A 14,016-nucleotide genomic window follows, 5' to 3' on the forward strand; every position below is an offset into this window, starting at 1 on the left:
TCGCTGATTTCTAGAATGTCGTTGTTCACTCCTGTCTTCTCCTGTCTGACCACTTCCAATTTGCCTTGATTCATGGACATAACATTCCAGGTTTCTACGCAATATTGCTCTTTACAGCATCGGACCTTGCTTCCATCACCAGTCACATCCACAACTGGGTGTTGTTTTTGTTTTGGCTCCATCCCTTCATTCTTTCTGAAATTATTTCTCTACTGATCTCCAGTAGCATATTGGGCACCTACCAACCTGGGGAGTTCATCTTTCAGTGTCCTATCATTTTGTCTTTTCATACTGTTCATGGGGTTCTCAAGGAAAGAATATTGAAGTGGTTTGCCATTCCCTCTCCAGTGGACCACATTCTGTCAGACCAACATCTCTAGCCCAGACTTATAAAGGAGAGCCTCTACTGAACTTCTCAAAATGCTAACGGCTCTCTCACAGGCACATTTCTTCTGGAGCATCTCAGAATGTTGGTGGTGGGTGGATTTTCAGATTTTGTAATATATGCATTCTTGTATGCTCACTTCTTTGAGCCTTGTTTTCTTCCTCTACCAACCACCATACCAACTCTCACCTTTCTACTTCACTTTACTATGAGCCGACCATTGCACTCTCCAAGCATGTTAGCATTTTCCCAGAGGGTCCTTACCCAGATGTTAAATCCTGTATCCCAGGAGAATGATCTGACATCAATACAGTCTTCCTTATTTAACCTTATGTTCTGTTTCTCTTGATCCAGCACTCTTAACATCTGCTTCCAAATACACTATCCTAGTCCCTCTGGCACATGTTAACTAGGTCGTGTATCTCCTTTGACAGTCCTTTTTCTCCTTTATCACTTAGACCCAGAACTTCCCTAGCCAGGTTATATTTGATTATGTGTGATTTTTACTTAATTGTGCTGGAGGCCAAGGTAGATCCAGAGGGAACATGTGTTGTTCTGAAATGCCTGGGCTTCTGTATCACCATCAAGCAGTGTGAATGTACTATCCTCCAGTATAAGAAAGTGGCAACTTCTGTAGATCCCAAGAGTTCACTGGAAACTGGGGGTTTAAATTTGTCAAATGCATCTGACATCTCAAGATCCCATTCTTTTCTAGTTAAGGTTGACATTACACACCTGCTTAGGCTGAGAATCCAGCCTCCTTTGGAGTTCTGCTACTTTTAAAATTAAATCTGGAGCTTGTCCTCAGTTTTTTCAGTCATCTAGGTCCAAGAGACAAGAGTTTCTTTACATTATCGATTTCTGGCTTTCATAGCTACCCCTTAATTGCCCAGCCTTTTCCCAAAGCATCATTGCCTATATCAATAACCAAATAATTCTGTTATTCCTGTAATTATAATAATTACTATTTCTCACACACCTGTTATACTGTACCATTAGTGCATTTACTTCTTCCTTTACACAACTCCATTTTTCCACCAGTGAGAATTTTAGCAATTTCACTGCTTCTTTTTCCAGGACCTCCATCCACCATCAGTAATGCGGTGTTCATGGTCAGGGAACTGGCAGGTGGTCAAACTCCAATATCCCATCTCAGTGTCTACAATCTTTGAACACTTCTGGTATCAACTATTTCAGGCTAGGTTCCTAAGGAGGCAAAATATGAAATGAAGAGACAAAACACTGGCTTCAGCTGATGCATGGGGAGTACTCAGACTGAGATATTCCTTCAGAGTTGTTCCAAGTTTGGGCAAAGGAGTGAAAGTTTGTCAAGGCAATTCTCATTAACATAAGCCAGTGTCTCTCAGACTTTAGCATGTATCAGAATCAGAGCCCAGGAGAGCTTAATAAAACAGATTCTTGGGTCCTACTGCCAGAGTTTCTGATTAAGTCTAGAATGTGGCCTGCAAACTTGCATATCTAACAAGTTCCCAAGTGATGCTGATACTGCTGGTCTAAAATAAAATTTTCAATCCCAAAAAGGGATTTGGGAAGCATGTCAAAGCACCTTCTAACAGCAAGGGCACAGATATCAGGAGTATAATCCTAGAGACTCTTCCACTTATTAGATTGGGACTTTGGAATTTATCCAACTTCTTCAGGCTTTGTTTCTGAGATGGGTGTAGTAACATCTAATTCAAGGGGTGTTGTTCCATTCTGCCCTACCTCAGTGAGGGTAACACCATCCAACCAAGATGCTGAAATGAGAATATTGAGAACCACACAGAGTCAGATATGACTAAGTGACTAACACATACACACACACACACCTTGAATTTTATCTCTTCTTCTCATCTAATCAGTGTACTAAGGCTTGGGGAAAAAAGAAAGCACTTGGAAAATCTGCCAGTTCAATGTCCTTTGACCCAGTCACTTCTTTTTAAGGTCATTGTACAATGCTTTAGTTGAGGTCACAGCACCTTTCATCTCTGAACTGGCCCATCTGAAACTAGTCTTTCCTTCTATTTCATCCTATAAAGGCATCCAGAGTAATTTTCTTTAAATAACTTAGGACTTGTTGTGTAGAGTAGATTTTGGTGGCTCCTTCTTGTTTTCAGGAGAGAATATACTCATCAAAGTTTCCTTCTGCTCTTTAGAAGAAATCTGCTTACCTTTCCATTGTCACATATTGCCACTTATATCTTCATGATCTGTGTCCTGGACCACTTAATTATTTGCAGCTTCTGCAAACTTTTTGTTTTTCACTGTCAGGCTCTGTATAAACTAGTCTCTCTATGGAATGCCCTCTTATCTCCCAATTTGCCTTTTCCCAATTTCAAAACATTCTTCATATCTCACTTCCTCTGGTAACCTTTTCTGATTCATCAAGGATGGCTAGAAGTTCTTACTATGTACTTTCCTGACTCCCTATGCTTTTCCTGATTTTACTACAGTTAACGCCCTCTCTACTTTTCTGCTCTTTTCTTCAACAAGGTGGATATGGTGTTTGAAAATACTGTCATACTAAAACAATAGGTACATAGTAGAACTCTCCACTTTGAAATTTTGGAGGGTTAAATCAATAAGCCATGTGCTTGCCATATAAACATTATTCAATACGTGCTAGCTAGTATTTTAGTTAGAGTTGGAGGGAACAAAAGTTCATGTGAGTGAGGGGAAAGAAAATGGGACATGAAACTGGCAGTTTCTAAGTAGGAAGTTCATAACTGAGACAGTATCATCGTTATTTTCTCTACTAAAAATGCAGATGATTTAGCAAATTTAATCTCTGTAAAAAAAAAATTTTTGACCTAATACTATTAGTAAAGATATTAGTAGTACAAAAACATTTCAATTTTATAATCTACCATGGAAGTGAAAACCATAAATAATTCTATAGGAAAATAGTAATCTGGCTATAGTTATTAATTTACTTTTCAATTATTATTTAGTTATACTTAATGATTGATTCAACCTTTAAGTATTGATATAACACTTTGTAACCATTATATGTTTAATAAACTTAGAAATTCTATGATATATAGATAAGCCTGTTACTGCTTTTTCAAATGAAGAAGTTATGTAGAAATAGCTCAAGGGAGTGAAAGAGGCAGAAGTGAGAGTCTGAATTTTTAACCATAGAAGTCATATAGTCCATCTACACCTACTTTCCTTGAGAAAAAAAAGAACCCTTTATCAGAATCCATGGGAAATAAACAAATAGCATCATTTTTGGTAAGATATCAATAAAGGAAATCAGAAGCCAATATTATAGAATAAGGTGGATAAATTTCTACAGAGCTTCTTATGCTGATTAGTTTCTCTATTAAGGATATTTGTTATTTATTATTATATCCTCTTAGTCACTTATATCCCAGTTAAGGATCTATGAAAATGCTGAGGGGTGGAAATGCTGCTTCCATTGGCAAAGAAATTTCAAAAGATTTTAGGAGACTGGGTCATCAGAGTCTGCCCGTATGTCCCATTTTAATTTTCAGGATCTCATTCCTTCTCAGTCAATGTCATAACTTTAGAAAAGAGACTCTTCATGGTTGGGAATTCAGTTTGTATTACAGTTCAGCCACCTACAGGATTAGACTTTGGGTATGGTTTTCAGATATCCCGATCCCACCTTGATAGGAGTTAACGGTTCTCCTCACAGTAGTCATACAAGCTTTCAAGCCCTTTTTGAGGGCTGAGATGACAATTTAAAGCACCGCGAGTATATCATCTTCTTGCTTCAAGTTCCCCAGCACCGTTAGAAGCAATTACCCAACCCCATTATACTCGGTATTTTTATTGTAATATTTTAAGGCTGAAAATACTAGTTCACACAGACCATTCCCTTCTAAATGCACTTGATTATAAGTATTTAAACATCATGAAAATATAATTGAACTTTTAATTTTGTATTGCAGTATAACCAATTGATTAGCAATGTTGTGATAGTTTCAGTTGGACAGCAAGGGGACTCAGACATACAGACATTATAAACTGAGTCACTGTGTTGCCTACATGCCTATGCATGCCATAGATCACCAGGACCCACTTCATCACGGGCTACAGGATAATTCCCTGGAGGCTCAGAGGTTAAAGAGACGACCTGTGATGCGGGACACCTGGGTTCGATCCCTGGGTTGGGAAGATTCCCTGGAGAAAGAAATGGCAACCCACTCCAGTACTCTTGCCTGGAGAATCCCATGGACAGAGGAGCCTGGTGGACTACAGTCCATGGAGTCGTAAAGAGTCAGACATGACTGAGTGACTTCACTTTCACAGGATCATTAATGTCTCTAAACTTAATCACATCAGAGGACCAATTCCAGAAAATACAGAAAATTCCAGAACCAACATAAAGACTTCATCTTTAAGATTTGGTTTCTATGGAACCCTCCCAGTTCCAGTGCCAAATTATGTATCAGTAAGGATATTATCAAAGAATCAGAATCATTAGGAAATAAAAATAGGCAATAGACAGACATAGACAGACAGACATAGATAGGTAGATAGATAATTTGTTACAGAGAATCGGTCTCATGCAATTGTGGGAGCTGGAGCTAGTTAAACAATCTCTGTGAAGTTTGTTCTCAACATGTGGTGGTAGAACCTTAAGTCCACAGGCCAGGTAGAGTCAGGAAGGAAAGATGAGTATAACGTGAGGAAGAATAAGAATAAGCTGGAACCTATAAGCATAAGCAGAATTAATGAGAAGTTTCATGACTGGTCCTTATTGCCTCTGACTTGTAATGATGGTGTCCTGCAGAAGCCCGAACACTTAACTCTGAAGCCTGACACATACACTTGCTGCAGGAATCAGAGAAACAGAAGAAAGGTCCCAAGATAGTTAGAGCACTTGCAGGCACAGCTGCTTCCTCATGCCTATGGTGGATCAGCACATCGATGATGCACGTGAACTATGAAATGACTGCTGTCTCACCTACATCTGTCCTCCAAATCTCACAGAAGAGTCTTTCCTGAGCCTGTTGTAATTGGAAATGTATAGGAAAAGAATCTTGAGAAATATAGTTAAGGATAACCAATTTGACACATTATAAAACCCCCATGCATCCTGAGAAATGTTCCATCAGAAATTTTCAGAAAAGGCTTTTGATAGGCAGGAAAGGATATAAAGCAGTGCTAAGGGGTGGAAGGGATGCTTTCACTAGCAAGGAAAATGCTGAGTGGGTTAATCTTCCTTTTCTTGATGCATCTGTGATAGCTTCTTCAAATAGAGTTGCCTTTCAAGGCACTGCTGATCATCCTTGGGACCTACCCTTGCTGCCCTTCCAGATCTGTTGTTGTTGTTCAGTTGTGTCCAACTCTTTGTGATCCCACAGACTGCAGCACACCAGGCTTCCCTGTCCTTCACCATCTCTTGGAGTTTGCTCAAGTCCATTGAGACGATGATGCCATCCAACTATCTCATCCTATGTCGCCTGCTTGTCCTCCTGTCCTCAATCTTTCCCAGCATTAGGGTATTTTCCAATGAACTGGCTCTTCACATCAGGTGGACAAAGTATTGCAGTTTCAACATCAGTCCTTCCAAAGAATACTCAGGATTGATTTCCTTTACGATCGACTGGTTTGATCTCTTTGCTGTCCAAGGGTAATTAGAATACTGAAGATTTTTTTTTTTTTTTATCAAGAATCTGCTTAGAGTGTTCAGAAGACATCCTTTTCATGAAATTATAAGAAATAAATTAGTAACAAGTTCTCTGGCATCCTTGAAGAGCTTTATGGTAGCCCCTCTCCATACAGTTAGAACTACTGACTCCCATAAAAGTGGGCTTCTGAAATACAATGGGGATGACGGTATTGCTGAGCCAAGTTACAACACTGATTTCCAAAAATGAAAGGTGGCGTGGTTACTACAATGGACACTGGAGCTAATGCAGTCACCAGAATAGACTGATTCACAGAGATTTTAGCATTGGCCAGGATACTTAATCTTTACAGGTGGAATAGTCCTAGGTCTAATGGACAGAAATCTGACTTGAATTACAAGGAAAGAAAAAAAAAACCAGTAATAAATCCTCCATCAATTCCCAGGCAGTTTACACAACAAGAGTCTTTTGAATGAAAGGGAGGCACAATCCCTTGGAGAAAAGACTTATACACTGCCCAAACCGTATACTCCTTTCTTCAGAATTCCTCCAAAGGGATCTGTGGCCATTTTAAAATGTGACTATAAATTATGAAGTGAAAAAAAAATCAGACTTTTTGGATATTAATGGAAACTGGCTCAGAACTAATACTGATTCCGATAGATTTAAATGACCACTGTGGTCCACCAAATGGTATTGGATATTATGGAGGTCATGTAGTCAATAAAATTTGGCTCAGGACATTTTCACAGTAGGACTTAGGGGATCTTCAAACCAACTCTGTGATTATTATTTTTGTTCTAGAGTGCACAATTAGAATGTATGTACTTAGTGATTGATGGGAAGAATCCCCACAGTGTTTCCCTGACTCATGGAGTTAGAGCTATTATGATAGGAAAGGCCCAATGGAAGTCATTACAATGCCTCTTATGAAAATGGTAAATACTTATGAAAATGCTAAAACAAAGGTAATGTTGCATTTCTGGGGACATTTTGAAGACATGTTGTCACAACTGAAGACTAGAAAGACATAGGGATGGTGACTTTCATTCAACTTGCCTCTTCAACCTGTGTAGAACAGATGGATTTTGAAGAATGATAGTCGACTACTATAAACTTAATTCAGTAGTGACTCCAATTGTAGCTGCTGTGGCAGATTTTTTTTTCTGGAGCAAGCCAGCACCTCCTGGCAGCTCGTATCCAGCTATTGATTTGGCAAATATTCTTTTTTTCCCCCTCTATTCCCTGGTAGTAAAGGCCAATAAAGAAGCAGTTTCCTAGCAATTAACAAGGCCAGCAATATACCTTCACTGTTCTATCTGAGTGATATACCAGTATTTCAGTCTATATCATAATTTAATCTACAAGAATTTGACCACCTTTCCCTTTCACAGGATATTGGTTTGGTCTATTACATCGAGGATATTACATTCTTGTAAGCAGAAAGTAGCAACCATCTAGACAAGTTGGTAAGACATTTGCATGTTGGAGGGTGGGGAATGAAACAAAAACCAGAGGACTGTCATTTTGATGAAATTTCTAAAGGTGCAATGGCTTGGGGCATGTCAAATGATCCCTTGCAAAGTGAAAGAAATCTGCTGCATCTGGCCACTGAAAAAGTGCCATATCACCCAGTGAGGTACTTTGGATTTTGAAGCACCATATATATCATTTAGGCATACAACTCTGACTCCTTTATTGAGTGATCCAAAAAGCTACCAGTTTTGAGTGAAGCACAAGTGAAAGTTCTGCAACAGGTTTAGGCTACCATGAAAGCTGCCCTGCCACTTAGGACATATGGTCCAACAGATCCAATGGTACTTGATGTGTATAGGAATGCTATTTAAAGCTATTGGCAGAATTTTATCACAGTATATATTCTTAGAACTTCAGAACAATGCTCTTCTCTGGTGATGTTGTCTCTTTTAAGAAAGAGGTTTTTGATTACTATAGGTCTTTAGTACAGATTGACCATTTGACCATGGACCATCCATTTACCATGTGACCTGAACTGTCCATCATGAATTGCATACAGTTCATGAACTGGCTAGTTCACCAAACCTTGAATCTGGGTGTGTGCAAACTTTATTCCATCGTCAAATGAAGATAATACATACAAGATCTTGTCCAAGAAAGTCTTGAAGGCACAAGAAATTGCATGAACCCAGATCCCTGCTGTCGCTACTGTTTCTAATGATATGGATGCCCATTCTTTCTACTCCTGCTGCATTACCTTCTCTCACTCTACATGAGTGATGGCCTCATAGGAAGTTTCACCTGACCATTTGACTGAGGAAGGAAAATCTTGAGCTTGTTTTATAGATGGTTCTGGGGAAGATCCTCCAGAGAAGGGAATGGCTACCCTCCAGTATTCTTGCCTAGAAAATTCCAAAAACAGAGGCGATCAGTGGGCTACAGTCCATGTGGTCCCAAAGAGTTGGATTCGACTGAGTGACTAACACTTTCACTTTCACACTTCCACATGATATGCAGGTACAATCCAAAAGAAAACAGTACTACAGCCCCAAGGAGGGCCCTAAAGAACTGTAGAGGAAGAAAATCCACTAAAAAATCCATTGTTCCTTTATTTCTAGAAGAAGGGATGATACAGTGTATAAATCTATGCAATTTATGAACTTCAGCCAATGGTTTGACTAGATGGTCGAGACTTCAAAGGCATATGTTTGGAAAATTGACTGTTAGAAGGTCTGAGGAAAAGGTATATGGGAGACCATTCCAAATAGTCTGATGATTTGTGTCTCATGTGAATGCTCATCAAAGAGTGACCCTGGCAGAGAATAATTTTTGTAATCAGGTATGAGACCCCTGCTATACGGGAACCCATACTTCTCTAACCACTCCCATCATTGCTTCATGGGTTCATGAATTAATAGCTGAGACAGCAGAAATGGAGGTGATACATGTGCTCAGCATTGTGGACTTCCTCTCAAAAAGGCTGATCTGACTACACTTACTGCTGAGTGCCCAATTTTAGCAAGGAACTGCAGCAGAGACCAATGTGAGCCCTTGGAAATGATACTATTCCCAAGGTGGAACCATCCAGCTACAGAGAGTTATTACATTGGGATACTGCCATCATGAAAAGGGCAGCACTTACCTCTTTTAAAACAGGTCCTTCCTCCGGGTATGGATTTGCCATCCCTGATGGTCCTGCCAAAACGCGGCTATGGACTTCAGGATGTCTTACCCACTCTAATGCATCCCATACAGCATCACTTTTGACCAAGGAATTTATTTCATAAAAAAGGAAGTACAGCACTGGGTTCATGTTCATGGAATTCCTTTTTGTCATGAAGCATGTGGCTTGATTGATGTAATGGCTATTTGTAAACTCGTGCTAGAGGGGTGGCAACACCTTGAGAGACTAGTGAGATGTCTTCTTGGATGTGGTATATGCTCTAAATGCACATACAACCGTGTTGTTCTCCTTTAACTAGGATTCCTGGGTCCATGAATGAAACGGTAGAAATAGGAGAGATTCCTTTCACTTTTACCCTTAGCACTCTACTAGTAAAAATTTTTTGTTCCCCATCATCTCATCTTGACTTTAGGCTCTTCTGGGCACACAGAAATGATTCCATTCAACTGGTAGCTGAAACTGATGCCTGGACACTTTGATTTCCTTATGCCTCTGACTCAGCAGGGAAATATGAGGATTATGCTGTTGGCTGGTGTGTCTGAGCCTGACTGTTAAGAAGAACTAGACCACTACCACACAATGTTATAGCACCAGATGCAAAAGTCAACTGCCTTATAGAGACTACTTAACCAACGTAAGCTTTCATATTTGTAAGGTCAAATCTTAAAACTATACATCTGCTTATCCATCTACCTCCATAATCTATAGTTTTCTGATAGCACTGCTTTTTTTATTAGGCAGGCCTTTAATACAAAGTGTCAATGTAAATGACTACAAAGAAATTAAAGCGTTACTTTCTAAGAAAAATCAAATCCTTAAGCCACTCTAGAAGATGAGCAGTGCTTTTGGAAAAGGACTTTTTGACTAATTATCACTAAGGTTGGAAAAGATGTTTTCCCTGTAGGAGCCAGTATGTTTTTTTCAATGAAACAGTGTACATTAACCTAAACAGTCCTGCTACTTTTCTAAATAGCACTGTAGCTCGAGTGGGTCTAATTAGTTCAGCAGCACCAAGTCTTAGGAAAATAATTTCTGTGTCTCAGATAAATGTGTGATAGGACCTCTAGAACAATCTGCTTTATATTGAGGATTGCTTGGGTGAGGTAAACTGCGGAAGGAACCAGAAAAGATGATCATTCAATAGAAGGGAAAAACACAAAATTGAAATTTTTGGAGAACGTCTCTCTTTGATTAAATGTTTTGTAGTATCCTTTGGCCTTGGAGGAGTTGTTTAAGAGATAGTTTTTCCAGGAACGGTTTAAGATGAATTTTTTAGATTTGTACACAGTAATAAGAATGTGACCTACTTTGTCATATCATGTAATTACTCTGATAAGATAGATAATACTTCTGAAAAATCTTGATAATAAAATGAATATTCACGTACATTTTGCTGTGTCAGTAAATACTGAGACGTACAGAGCTAGCCTAGCAATAGCAGTGTGACCATCTCATGCACAGAGGATGAAATATACTTTTAACATGCCTCGTAGCCCTCGTTTCAGAACTTTATCTGTGATTATGATAAATAAATGAGGCCACCTAATGTATCTCAGCTTCACAGTCACTTCACAAATATCCTAATTTTATCTCAGAATTCATGAAAACAACTTATTTTTGTTACTTAACACTTTCATTTTCAAATTTCAGATACCTTATTTTATGCATTTCTAGGGCTTTCTGTTCTCAAATCAGAAGGTATATTCCTCATTTCACCTTTTTTCACTAACAGCTTCTTTTAATCATTTTAATTAGTAATAGCCTAAGTATGACTAAGATAATCTCATGAATTATCAGTTGTATGTTGGATGTCAGAAAACATGTAGCTTGAGAAACATTTATACTTAGAATTGCAAAATAAAACATTCAGCCCCCTTCTCCTTACTTTCTTCTTGCATCAACAAACATCAAAAAACAATAGCTTCTGAAATAGTCATTCAAGTATTTATCATCAAAGGATATCAGAATGACTTCCATCCTGAAGGAGTTTCAAACTCCAGAAGGATATTTCCATCAAGGCTAATAGCATTATTTTGCCAATCTCCTTACCGTAATTTTAAAAATATAATATCCCCCAGGATATTTTTCCTTCCCACTTCAATTCTGAGGAACAAATATACTTTTTTATTTGGTTGGTTGATGTTTACTCCAAGTTATTTTCACAGTAGTGAGCTGCTTTGGTTGTTGAGGCGGCTCTGAAAGAAGCATGAACGACCCTATTTGCTGAAAAAGAAAACAAGAGTGTGTGTAGACTTCTTAACAATGCCTGAGCGACTTTATATGGAGGAAATTTAGATGTAAACTGCAGTGGCTAGAGTCCCTGGGGCAGCCATAATTTATTCCTCTAACTTTTATCTTCCATTGACCATATTCTCCGCCTAGCCTATTTTAGGAATAAAACATTCACTTGTGAGGCCACAGAAATTTTGTCCCTTGTAAATGGCATTAGCAAAGTCCACGGAGGTTCCCAGGAAAAAGAGGGAATCTAGATGATAAGGTCTAAACTCTTCTTTTGCAGGTGGTCTAGTTTCACTTTCCTTAAGGAGGCCGTGTGCAGAGGTCTTGCACCTCATACCTCAGATGAACCATCCAGCACAGAACCCGGTGCCCTTCACCTCACTTGATGAGCTCTGTGGAGACTGTGTGGAGAGGCGCTGCGTGTAACGCCTCAATTCAAGATGGCGGCGGCGCACTGTGTGCAGGAAGGCTGTGCCTGGCACTTCAGCTTGGGCGAGTCGCGTGCAGACGCGCTGCGCACAACATCTCAAGTAAAGATGGCGGAGGCTGCTATGTACAGCACTTGGGACTTGCGGAACTACACCAGGTCCCTGTGAACTACGCCAGGTCCGCGGGAACTCCGGCCACTTTCCGGCTGATAAAACAGCCCCGCCCAAGGCCTTTCAGAAGAGCCTGTATCTACAGTACAACCGGCACTGTCTGTTCTTTGATTAACAAGTAAACTGTCTTTGGCTTTTGAAGGGAACTGGATTCCAGTCTCTTGATGAGAGTAACACAGGACAGAAGGACCCTCCAGTGCGTGCGTGCTAAGTCACTTCAGTCATGTCTGACTCTTTGCGACCCCATGGACTCTAGCCAACCAGGCTGCTCTGTCCATGAGATTCTCCAGGCAAGAGTACTGGAGTGGTTTGCCGTGCTCGTCTCCAGGGATCTTCCCAACCAGGGATCAAACCTGTGTCTCTTACATCTCCTAGATTGGCAGGAAGGTTCTTTACCGCTAAAGCCACCAGGGAAGCCCCCCAAAATCATTAAACATGCATGCCTTGTTAGGGACCAACTCCAGAGGGCTGGTAACATAATCACTAAGGAAGGGAGGAGCCTGAGTCATAAGGCAGTTTCTGTTCTGAAGATTTCGCCTCATTTCAGTGATTACAGAAAAGATTACTGGCGAATTCCAAGTATTCAGTTCATCTCAGCAGTTTTAAGAATTCATAGGGTAACTTTCTCAGCATGAAAAATCTGAAACATATTTTGAAATAAAATCATTAGAAACATTGTTTTCTATTACATTTCACTGCTTATCCATGCTGAGCCGTGTAAAAAGGGAAAGAAAATACAACAAAAACAGCACTTTATCCCTGACCATATTGGTAATTAGAATATTATGATGACTAGTAGACAACTTGAGGGTGGGTTGCAAGCAGTAATGTGGACCAGCACGTTATTATCAGTCAGTTGTCACCACATATATCTAAGCCACCAGTGAGAATTTTAACCATTGCCAAATAAAATACATATAGCCTGGTAGCTTAATAGCTGGTCGTTATATAACGTGGTATAAAAAGGGGTGTTAGAGAAACAGTTTTGTGTCACTTGCTTTTCTAATCAGTGGCATATGAACACAAAATAGCATAAAAATGAGTAAGGATGTTATTGGTATAAAAGGGAAAAAAAGATTTCTGCCTCATTGAAGTCCATTTTTTTGTTTGTTTATGATCTCAGTATTCACCCTGGAATTTACCAAATCAAAAGATATTTCTGAGTGACAAAAAGAGTGTTTTTGTTTTGCTTTGTGGGTTTTTTTTTTTTTTTTTTGGCTTTTGGTAATTTGTTGTAAATTAATGCTTGGTTCAATTATTTACTAAATAATACTTCACTTGCTTGATAAATAATTTGTGGTAAAATTATTCTTTAGTAGTTTAGTAGCCATGAATCATGGGCTTCCCAGGTGGCTCGTTGGTAAAGAATCCACCTGCCAATGTAGGAGACACAGGTTCAGTCCCTGGGTCAGAAAGATCCCCTAAAGAAGGAAATGGTAACCCGCTCCAGTATTCTTGCTGGGGAAATCCCATGGACAGAGGAGCCTAGCGGGCTACAGGCCATGGGGTTGTAAAAAGTCGGACATGCGACTAAAGAATAAAAAAAGCCATGAATCATAAAGGCTATTTGATGTGATTCTTCAGAACAGAAGACTTGATGACAAACACAACTGGCCATGAACTTCACTTTTGTTACTTAGTTTGGGAAAATATCTTGGCTTCTCTGAATCTTAGTTTCTTTAATAAAATGGGGCTAAAACAATAGTCTCTTTATATAGTTATATGAATATAAAATAGAGTAATATATAGAAAATGCAGTTACACAGTGACTGGAACATAATAAAAGCTCAATAAATGTTTGCTATTTTTAAAGTTGCAAGCTTAAATAACCTTGCAATATTCATAATATGCTTACAGAATTTAGATCCATAATAGCTTCATCTTTTAATAGAGCAAGGACCCACAATTTTAGATATGTAAAGAAATTTCGAATTGGGTCAAATGAGTTCATTGTTCCCTGAAGGGCCAAATGAGATGAACAGGGACACTAAGAATTAAGTATAAAGATAATCAGCTGATAATCTAACAGCA

At 39.2% G+C, this 14,016-nt stretch overlaps 1 protein-coding gene across 1 annotated transcript in view; it reads right to left on the bottom strand.

Annotated features, from left to right (window-relative positions):
- NTNG1 (netrin G1) overlaps positions 1 to 9,127 on the bottom strand; it is a 399,049-nt gene extending 389,922 nt beyond the window's left edge. Inside the window, exon 1 of the mRNA XM_065907714.1 lies at positions 9,107 to 9,127. The gene's annotated coding sequence lies outside the window, so the exon portion shown is untranslated. The remainder of the gene's footprint in view (positions 1 to 9,106) is intronic.
- Between the last annotated feature and the right edge of the window lie 4,889 nt (positions 9,128 to 14,016).

This window comes from Muntiacus reevesi, chromosome 1 (assembly GCF_963930625.1).
Source record: "Muntiacus reevesi chromosome 1, mMunRee1.1, whole genome shotgun sequence".
NCBI lineage: Eukaryota > Metazoa > Chordata > Mammalia > Artiodactyla > Cervidae > Muntiacus > Muntiacus reevesi.